General features: G+C 42.2%; 1 protein-coding gene across 4 annotated transcripts in view; it reads left to right on the top strand.

Moving 5' to 3' along the window:
• The window catches only part of BBOX1 (gamma-butyrobetaine hydroxylase 1), a 198,349-nt gene that overhangs the window by 53,009 nt on the left and 134,103 nt on the right, over nucleotides 1–11,237 (top strand). The gene's annotated exons all lie outside the window — the stretch shown is intronic.

Genomic DNA, 11,237 nt, shown 5'->3' with positions numbered 1-11,237 from the left:
TCCACTCTATGTTATCCTATAGGTCCATGCACACATGGATATTTTAGCAGTTTATTAGCAGGGGAGTTTAGAGGATTTTTTCTGAATGCCCTAAAATGGCGTTCAGGAGAGGGAATTTTGACCACAAAAAAAACTGATCACTGTTAAACGTGTGCAAACGCTGTTAAACACGCCTAGCACTTCAGCGTTTATTTATTTCAATGGCCAGAAAAAAAATAAAATTCTGGTCAATTAAATAAATAAACACCCACATTCCAAACACTGCTAAACTCGTCTAAATTCGCCTAAACTGGTTTGAATAAATGCAGCTTAGGTGCGTTTATACTGCTGTTTTTCTTCTGTCAGGATAAACAGGGTTTACAAGAAACCAGTGCATGAGGCCTTAAAATAATAGCTTATGATTCTGCCCTGAAGGCATTTGTTCTGGTAACTTCTTGTTCATGGGTGACAACACTCTGTCCCCGTCTCCATTTGAGCTCTTGCATTGTCACTCAGGCTTCCAATGAGGAAGTGGCTGTTACAACACACATTACTCAGACAAGGTCTACTGTTGTCCCTATCAGGAAACCTGCTATGAGAAATGTCATGCAGCTTTCAGTGACGTGTGTAGACAGCAAGTGGCTGCAAACAGACCATCATTCAGTTTAGTTCACATCTAGTTAAACCACTTGCTGACCGTCCTATAGTAGTTATACTGCTACAGGGTGGATCACATATATATTCGTGATTTGTAATTTACTCCTGCAGGGAACGCACCACTTCTGCTGTGAATATTCACAGCAGAAGCTGATATGTCCTCCAGCACCCACCGATCGTGAATAAAAAAACACAGAACGGCGATCTGCCTATGTAAACAAGGCAGATCGCCTTTCTGATGGGGGGATATAATTTAGAGATATAACCTGTAATTGTGGCACCACACCTATGTATATAACGGTTGCCATCAATATTTCCAAGAAGAAAAAAAAGGGGGAGTACTCATGTATATAAAAATAACAATGTTTAATAAAACAACATGTTAAAATTCCAAAAAAAATTTTTTTAAATGTAGCGACAAAACATGCAACTACTCATAGTCTTCCATCAAAAATGACAGAGTGTATAGGCATAATAAATAAACCAGTGTGGCCCACTATTAGGTAAATGTATGAGGATGGGGATCAAGCCACCATATGCGGGGCCAGATGTAGGAATCAATGCGTCATCACCAATAGAAATCACTACGCGTTTTGCCAGAGGCCTCTTCAGGTGATCCTATTGGTATTGTATATCAAATAGGCCTGGGGGCCACAGAGACCTCAGTCCAGTCTTTTGATGCATGCCCCCCCCCCCATCTGTGTGGGCTGGATGCACTTTGCCTTCTTTGTCTCAGCTGTTGTGGACTGAGGTCTCTGTGGCCCCCAGGCCTATTTGGTATACAATACCAATAGGATCACCTGAGGAGGCCTCTGGCAAAATGCGTAGTGATTTCTATTGGTGATGACGCATTGATTCCTACGTCTGGCCCTGCATATGGTGGCTTGATCCCCATCCTCATACATTTACCTAATAGTGGGCCATACTGATAGGTATCTTTGTTATGCCTATACACGCAGTCATTTTTGATGGGAGGCTATGAGTAGTTGCATGTTTTGTCGCTATATTTTTTCAATCTGTTTTTATTGAATTTTAACATGTTGTATTAATAAACTTTGTTATTTTTATATACATGAGTACTCCCCCTTTTTTTTCCTACTTGGGATTTATTGGTGGAAACAATGGATTTTGTGTTCCTGCAAAGCAGAGACTAGAATCCATTTCTTCCTCTAGTAAAAACGGCACGCTATGTACACCAAAACATTGGCTAGGCACACAGTTAACCCTTTGATCGCCCTAGATGTTTAACTCCTTCCCAGCCAGTGTCAATAGTACTGTGACAGTGCATATGTTAGCACTGATCACTGCATTAGTGTCACTGGTTCCCAAAAGTGTCAGTTAGTGTCAGAATGTCCACCACAATATCAGAGTCCTGCTATAAGTCGCTGATCACTGCCATTACTAGTAAAAAAATAAACAAATAAATAAAAATCCAGTACATATCCCATAGTTTGTAGACGCTACAACGTTCGCGTAAACCAATATACGCTCATTGGGATTTTTTTTTTACCAAAAATATGTAGCAGAATACATTTTGGCCTAAATTTATGAAGAAATTTGATTTTTTTCCAAAATTGTTGCTCTTTTTTTGCAGTGTCCTTGGCACTTCCTGAAAGCTGTACCAAAGAATATCTTCCTTCCTAGGTATCTTCTGTAACCTCACAATTGTCCTGCCCCCCCCCCCAATGTAATGGAGATGAAGATACAGATATGTTTGCCAATATCATGAGAGCAGCCTAGGGTGACAACCATGGCTCCCTGTATAGACACAATGGAGAAGTGATGTAGCCACTCAGGGACAGGAAGTGTGTTATTTAAAAGATTACCAGCTGAAAATAAAGCAAAAGAAGCTACCACACCAAGGTCTAGAAAGCTGCAACATATTATATTTCTGTTTTTTGGGTTTAGATTCATTGTAATGTTACAGCTTTAAAATCCCAAGTCAATCAATGCCCACTTTGCTTTGGAAACCACATGCCACCATGTCATCATCTCCTTTTACCATACTAGAGGAACTAACTTGTTATTCTACTTTGGTAAAAACATTAAAATTCACAGAGATTCCTTAGTCCAAGGGAGAGAAAGATGAAAACTTATTTCAGTTTATTGAAGAAAATGTGACATCAGTTCCAAATTACTCTTCATTTGCTAAATTTAACATTTTGGGCAAAAAAATAAAACATTTGAAATGGCAAAAGTTTGGGAACCCTTCCAGGTATTCTGCTAGTGTTAGATTCTTGTAAGGTTCCTGAACGGTTCATGTCAATCTAAGTCATTTGAAGACAATTCCTGAGCTTAAAGTTACTCTGTTGCTGATGTAACGATTAACCGCTTCAGCCCTGGAAGATTTTACCCCCTTCCTGACCAGAGCGTTTTTTGTGACTCGGCCCTGCCCGCTTTAACTAACAATTGCGCGGTCATGAGACGTTGCACCCAAACAAAATTGATGTCCTTTTTTCCCCACAAATAGAGCTTTCTTTTGGTGGTATTTGATCACCTCTGCGGTTTTTATTTTTTGCGCTATAAACAAAAAAAGAGCGACAATTTTGAAAAAAAAAGCATTATTTTTTACCTTTTGCAATAATAAATATCCCCCAAAAATATATAAAAAAATTTTTTTTTTTCCTCAGTTTAGGCCGATATGTTTTCTTCTACATATTTTTGGTAAAAAAAATCACAATAAGCGTCTATTGTTTGGTTTGCGGAAAAGTTATAGCGTCTACAAAATAGGGGATAGTTTTTTGGCATTTTTATTATTATTTTTTTTTTACTAGTAATGGCGGTGATCTGCGATTTTTATCATGACTGCGACATTATGGCGGACACATCGGACACTTTTGACACTATTTTGGGACCATTGTCATTTATACAGCGATCACTGCTATAAAAATGCACTGATCACTGTGTAAATGACACTGGCATGGAAGGGGTTAACTACTCGGGGGCGATCAAGGGGTTAAGTGTGTCCTAGGGAGTGATTCTAACTGTAGGGGGTGGGCTTCAACTCACATGACAGCGATCACTGCTCCTGATGACAGGGAGCAGTGATCTCTGTCATGTCACAAGGCAGAACGGGGAAATGCCTTGTTCTGCGGCTCCGTGACACGATCGCCGGGAGACTGGCGGACATTGAGTCCGCCGGTCCCGTGGGCACGGTCACCCTGTACGTGGCGGGCGCACGCTAGCCCCGCCAATTAAAGGGGACATACAGGTACGCCCATTTGCCCATCGCTGCCATTGTGCCGACGTATATTGGTCGGCAAGTGGTTAAAGTGGAACTTCACCCAAAAGGGACATTTCAGCTGCTCCGCCTCTTTCACCCCCAATCCCCTCCACCCCCTGTGCAATATTTGGCACATTTTATGTTGGTGGGGCAGGTACCTGGTTTTGACAGGTAAAACCGCTCCCACTTCACTTTGGATCGCTTAGGCCTTCCCTCCCCGCAGTCTTCTGGGACACGTCACAGGTCAAAAGTGCAGCGAGGCTCGTGCATGCGCAGTGGGCAGCCGGCTGTGACATCTCATTGGGGTCACTTAAGCTGGGCGTGGGAGAAAAAATGAGGAAGAAGAGAAATGCTAGAATATTAGTCAGCACCAGTGTGCAAAGATGTGTTTGCTTTGTTAAAATAAATCAACTTTAATGTTGGGTAAGCCTACATGTATGGATGCTGCAGCGTTATGTATAGTTCATGTGTTATGTTTAGTTTAGTGCACAATAAAGGAAAAAGTCCGGAATTCGCTGCATCTCTTCAACCTTTATTAATCTTGTAAAAGCATCACAGACAGTATGGGGCACAGTAAAAGTTAACGCGTTTCGTGCTGCAGTTAGCGCTTACTCATAGCCTGATTATGAGAAGTGCTAACTGCAGCGTGAAATATGTTAACCTTTACTGTACCCCATACTGTCTATGATGCTTTTACAAGAAGATGAATCACTTCTGGACCGCTCCACACATCGCTCTGAGGAGAGGAAGAACTGCGGTCTTGCTTATGTGAACAAGGCAGACCTCCTTTCTGCCAGAGGGGAAGATAGAGATCTTGTGTTTCTGCTAAGCAGAAACATGGATCTCTGTCTTACCCCAGTCAAAGCACCCCCCCCCACAGTTAAAAAGCACTCCCTAGGGACACACTTAACCCTTTGATCGCCCCTGATGTTAACCCCTTCCCAGCCAGTGTCATTAGTACAGTTACAGTGCATTTTTTTTTATCACTGATCACTGTATTAGTGTCACTGGTCCTCAAAAAGTGTCAAAAGTGTAAGTTAGGTGTCTGATTTGTCCGCCGCAATGTTGCAGTCCTGCTAAAAATCGTTGATCGTAAAAATGAAAGAAATAAATAAAAATTCCATAATTCCATAAATATATAAACTATGGTTTGCACACATTTTTTCCCAAAAATATGTAGCAGAATACATATTGGCCTAAGTTGATGAATAAATTAGAAAAATCGCCCACACGGATTCCACCTCCCCCTCATCCCATTCACAATGTCACGCCTCTCTACCACCCTTACATCATTTTTGATATATAGGCATACCCTTCCCCCTCTTCTACCTTCCCTGTCCTTCCAATACAAGGAATACCCCTGAATATTTGCAGCCATTTGTGTGAGCTGTTAAACCAAGTTTCTGTTATTCCCACAAAGTCTACGTCCTCCTCGTGTAATAGCAGCCATTTGTGTATATGCCTCTCAGTGTTGTATGAGTGCATATTAATTTCTCCTTATGTTTTCTCAGGCTTTATTCTTGGTTTGTCCACTCATTCACCCCGGGATTAGATGTTACAGTTATATTATCACTACTGACTCCACTATTACCCTTTGTCCTTTGCTCACTACCGGCTGTCACTTCCTCTGAACCGGCCCCCCCCCAAGACCTAGTTTAAAAGCCCCTCCAACTTTGTGGCCATCTTTCTTTCCAATAGAGCTGCACCATCCCCATTCAGGTACAGCCCGTCCTTACTAATAAGCCGGTAACCAACTAAGAAGTTAGCTCAGTTCTCCAGGAACCCAAACCCCTCCTTCCTACACCATTTTCTCAGCCACCTGTTCAGTTCCCTAAGCTCCTGCTGCCTCTCTGGTGTGGCTCGAGGCACAGATAGTATTTCTGAGAAAATGATCTTGAAGGTCCTTCTCTTCAATCTATTCCCTAAGTCTCTGAAATCATATTTTAGTACTCTCCACCTTTCTCTTATTTTGTCATTGGTGCCAAAGTGTACCAAGACAGCTGGATCCTTCCCAGTCCCACCCAATAATCTGTCTACCTGATCCGCGATGTGGCGAATCCGAGCGCCCGGTAAACAACATACTGTTCGGTGACCTCGGTCTTTGTAACAGATTGCCTTCTATGTCCTTCTAATAATTGAGTCCCCTACTACCAGTACCTGTCTAACCTTTCCTGTATCCCTGGCCCCCTCCTTACTGGAGCAGTCACTCCACTGGCAGCTAGGGGAAGTCGCCTGCTCCAGCACTGCCACCCCATAGCTGATATCCCCAACATCATGCAACTTGGCATATTTGTTGGGGTGTACCAACTCAGGACTGGCCTCCCTAGTGCTCTTCCTTCTACCCCTCCTTCTATCTGTCACCCAGCTTCCTACCTCTGGCTCCTGTGCCTCCATGTCTCCAGCCTCCTCTACCTCTGTAGATTCCAACCCTCCTTTATTTCTGTCCACATTCATGAGCTACAACCTCAGCTGCATATCAAGCTTGTAGTCTTCACAAAGGCCCATGTGAGAAGGAGACAATGTAGGAGAACAATTGAGAGACAGCTGTCACCTCATAGCAGAAAATACCTGAGCATGGACCTTCATGGACACCAAACAGCTAGGTCTAATACAGAGGCTAGGGTACCTTTGAATACTTGCAAAGAAGTCAAATGAAATTGCCCATGACACTTTTGATGGAGGTGTAGGCAGATACAAATACCATATATAAAATATCATATCTAAAAACATACATTTTATTATATAGAATAAATTATTAAAAACAGAGAGATGTGCCAAACATCATACATACACGTCTTGCATATACAATGATGATTACTATAATATACAATGATGATGCACTTTTTTTCTTCAAGACTGATGCAGTTTCTGTGAATAATCAAAGTATAGAAGTAGACAACATCCTAAATCTCGATGTGTTTCATGAAACAATGTTCATTTCATCAGGAGTTTGATATTTCTGACAGGATGTCTGCAGATCGAAAAAAACGTTATGAAGCTTATATAATGAACAAAGTCAAACACAATAACCTCTAACAACTAGTCAAAAATAAAAAAACATAACCAATAATGTGGTTATTACTATTCAGATGTACTTTTGTTCAGTCATCAGTTCTTTTTCCCCCTTTTTTTCGATTTATGATGTCTACTTCTATACTTTGATTATTCACAGAAACTCCATCAGTCTTGAAGAAAAAAGTGCTTATTTAGCATTGTATATGCAATAAGTGTATGTACAATGTTTGGTGGATTTCTCTCTTTTTTAAAAAATATGGCTGTAATAAAGTGTATGTTTTACATATGATATTTTATTTATGGTATTTGTAGCTGCTCACATCTGCATCAAAAGTTCCTTGGGCAATATTATTTGACTTCTTTGCATGGACCATCATGGCAGCAAAGCACAAACCCTAGACCGGGCTGACTGATTTATCCCAGGTTCCATTACCATGCCAGCCAGGGCACATGGCAGCCAGGCACACAACAGATCACAGTCTCTCGACTCAGAAAACAGGGAGTGCATGTTTTTTTTGTAGTGCATTTGCTGGTTTAACTTGGATAGGGTGCAGGTGAACCTTGTCTAGCGAACTACAACTCAGGGGACCCCATTGTGAAGGTAAAGCCTAAGTCAACAAACTGGAGTGAGCTTTCCCAAAATTTGGCAAGGATAGTCTCTGGGATTTTTAGGCTTGTACTCACTGTGCCCTGTGTACTTCAATGCTTTCTTGCAGTACAGTACCAGCCAGCCTCTGTACTCAATGCCTCCAGGTTAGATCCTCTGTGGACTTCCTGCACTGCTGTTCGGGAACGCTGGACATGGGTTACCTAGCTCAAGCTGGAGCTGGGCCCAGATGAGCTTCTTCTAAGCTGGAATTATTGTCCCAGAGGGCCTCATAGGAACAGGGATCCTGCTGTTCCAGGTCTCAGCCTATTTATTTATGCCTAAACCCCCTACTGGCCAAACCTCCTGCCAAGGATTGGCTGAGGCTGCATGAATATGCAGGTGATGCTCTGCCTCCTCCATCCACTAAATTCTGGAACAGACCATAATCCAGGGGAAAGCAGCAGAGCCTGTAACTAGCAGAACCCGGAACAGCCAAAAGCAATTAAACTTCACTACACTGGCTACAGGGAAGCCAGAAAAAAAATTGCCTCAAAGTGTTAGCAACCTAGCTAGGAGGGTACTACAGTAGTATCACCAGATATTTGTTTAGTGAAAACTACAGATTTAAAAATTAATAAAATGAAAAAAGTTGGAAACTTTTTTTTTTTTTAAATAACATTACCATTAAAGTGATATTAAAGTCTCAGTTTTTTTTGTCCCTCACCGGTGCACCTAGCCCCTCCCTCCTGTTGAGTGCCCCCACAGCAAGCAGCCTGCTATGGGGGCACCCGTGCCACGCCAAGCCACAGCTCCCTGTGTGCATTCAGACATGGAGCCGTGGCTCGGCACCACGCCTCTCTCTCCTCATTGGCTCACAGCAGCGGGAGCCAATGGAGTTCTGGGCAGCCGAGTCTCTTGTGCAACATTGCTGGATCGAGAAGGGCTCAGGTAAGTATTAGAGGGGCTGAGGGGGTCTGCTGCACACAGAAGGTTTTTTATCTTAATGCATAAAATGCATTAAGATAAAAAAAAACTGCTGCCTCTACAACCACTATTGCCCCATACACACGGTCGGATTTTCCAATGGAAAATGTCCGATCGGAGCGTGTTGTCAGAAATTCCGACCGTGTGTGGGCTCCATCGGACATTTTCCATCGGATTTTCCGACACACAAAGTTGGAGAGCAGGAGATAAAATTTTCCGACAACAAAATCCGTTGTCGGAAATTCAGATCGTGTGTACACAAATCCGACGGACAAAGTGCCACGCATGCTCAGAATAAATAAAGAGATGAAAGCTATTGGCCACTGCCCCATTTATAGTCCCGACGTACGTGTTTTACGTCACCGCGTATAGAACGATCGGATTTTCCGACAACTTTGTGTGACCGTGTGTATGCAAGACAAGTTTGAGCCAACATCCGTCAGAAAAAATCCTAGGATTTTGTTGTCGGAATGTCCGAACAAAGTCCGACCGTGTGTACGGGGCATTAGAGTTTTGTTTTATCAGTGAGAGCCAGGCAACTGGCATTCTCAGAAGTACGGCAGAAATGGTTGCTCTGATGCTGGGTTTCCCTTATAACAGCAGTTTCTGTAATGTGTTTAAAACATATTTTAGAAATGACTGGCACATTAATCTTTTTTAAGCTGCGTTATTAATAATGAACCAATAAATCTTGGGAAACCAAAAACCTTTCAGTGATCGCTGCAGATTTATGGAAACGTAGACATTTTAAGCAAAATTCTTGCTGACTTGGAGTCTGTTTAAAGGGCCGACTATAACACTTTATTTACGAGCACCATGCCCAGGACACCTGTTATGAATTAAGAGGGGTAGAAGATCATACAATCCTGATGTAGCTTGCCTAAGATTTATAGCACAGTTTCCTCACATACACAACAGATATATGGAATTGTAAGCCAGAATCTAAAATAATCATAAATAAAGGTGCTTGGAAAGTTATTTTATGTTATTGGTCTGCTGTACTTGCCAAGTTATTTGGATGGTTCATGTATGCAAAACAATATGGATACCATTTAACTTAACTGAGGTTCAATTGGGGGGTAAGATTAATGTAATAATGTCACTAATCACTTGTGTTCTCCTCCTTATGTTCCATCCTGAATCTCACACAGAGATAGTTTTCCACTTTTGTTCATATACGTTGCCTTGAAAAAGTATTCACACCCCTTGAAATTCTCCACATTTTGTCATGTTACAATCAAAAACGTAAATGTATTTTATTGGGATTTTATGCGATAAGGTGCGTGGAAAAACACTGCGCTAACAAATGAAAAAAAGGGGGGGGGGGAGCAGCTACATACAGTATGACAAAGACAATAAATACGTAATAGAAAAATGTAGCACATAATAAATGTGTATATTATCAAAGTACAAAGAGTATTCCTCAACTGTGCTACAATCCAAAAAAGTATTGGTGAATCATCAACCAAATAACATGTTGTAGCAATAACTCACGGTGGAGCTGCTTGTTTAAGCGGGTCTGTTACCTTCACTTTGCTTCCCTCTGTTTCACCGGCACCGGGTCTAGGGGTTCCGTTGAGTCTACCTCTGGACGACACACGCACCAACACTGGAGTACGTTTTCAATGCTTTATTACACAGTCAAACTTTAGGAAGTAGAAGGAAAGAGGTGGAAAAGGAAACCTTCAGGAGAAACTCAAATATCTTCTTATAAAATCTTAGCGACAAATGTCCCGGTAGAATTCAGATAATTATGTGGAATGCATTCCCCTCGTGGGACGCACTCTTTGCTCGTCTGGATAGGCCTCTCTCACCGGTCTAGCAGCCAGCACGCAGCACGAATCTAAAGTCTCTGCCACAGACTTGTTTGGGGGGTAAATCTGCACGATCCTCTGCCACAAGATGTATCAGATCTTCTGCAGTGAACAGTCAGTCACAGTGCCTGAACCTTTAAGCTGAACCGGCGACACTATGCTGTAGAATGACTTCTTTTTGGATACGTCCTGAAACCGAGTCACCAGGCCCCTCTATAGACCAGCACGCTGCGTGATCTCTCCAAGACAGGTCCTCCCCTGGGATCTCCTCGGCCATCTAGCTTCGTCACACAGGACCGACAGCTCAGGACCATTCCTCGGCCGCGGTGGTAGGCCCCAGACAAGCCTCTGGGCCCACCCCTGCGCCGCAGCATCGTGGGCCTCCCGATCGGAGGACCACGAGGTAGCTCCTTAACCTCCCTGGCGGTATGATTATTTCGGATTTTAGGTGCTGAAAGCGGTACAATTATTTTGCATGGAAATTTGGCGTTTTATATTGTAGGCCTGTAATTCTTAACAATAACACACTTAAATCTGTCCAAACAAGAGTCTAGTAGATATCCCGGGTATGATAAAGTTTGAAACACAAAAACATAAATTATAATATAATAAAAAAAAAATAATAATTAAAAAAAATAAAAATAAATAGTAATAAAATAAATTTCCACACGATTCACTATCGCTCAATTCTGCAAGTGTTCTAATTTACTATCGCTGTTTTCTAGCTGGTCTAAAGCCATTTTTGACGTAAAGGGACACTTTTTGGTTGCTATGGACAATCTCCAGTTTCCAGGCAGAAAGAACAGTATATGCAATATAAAACTGCATGCAGGGCATGGGCCAGAGCACTGGGGACAAATGGGATGTGAAATGATTTCATACAGTACTGTAATCTGTAAGATTACAGTACTGTATGTGTTATGATTTTTACATTTTTTTGAATTTGCCGCCAGGCTCCGCCCCCGTGCGTCGCGAC

Source organism: Aquarana catesbeiana, linkage group LG11, assembly GCF_042186555.1.
Source record: "Aquarana catesbeiana isolate 2022-GZ linkage group LG11, ASM4218655v1, whole genome shotgun sequence".
NCBI classification, from domain to species: domain Eukaryota; kingdom Metazoa; phylum Chordata; class Amphibia; order Anura; family Ranidae; genus Aquarana; species Aquarana catesbeiana.
Note: the sequence above shows the minus strand (reverse complement) of the source record. Positions and strands in the feature narration are given on the sequence as shown.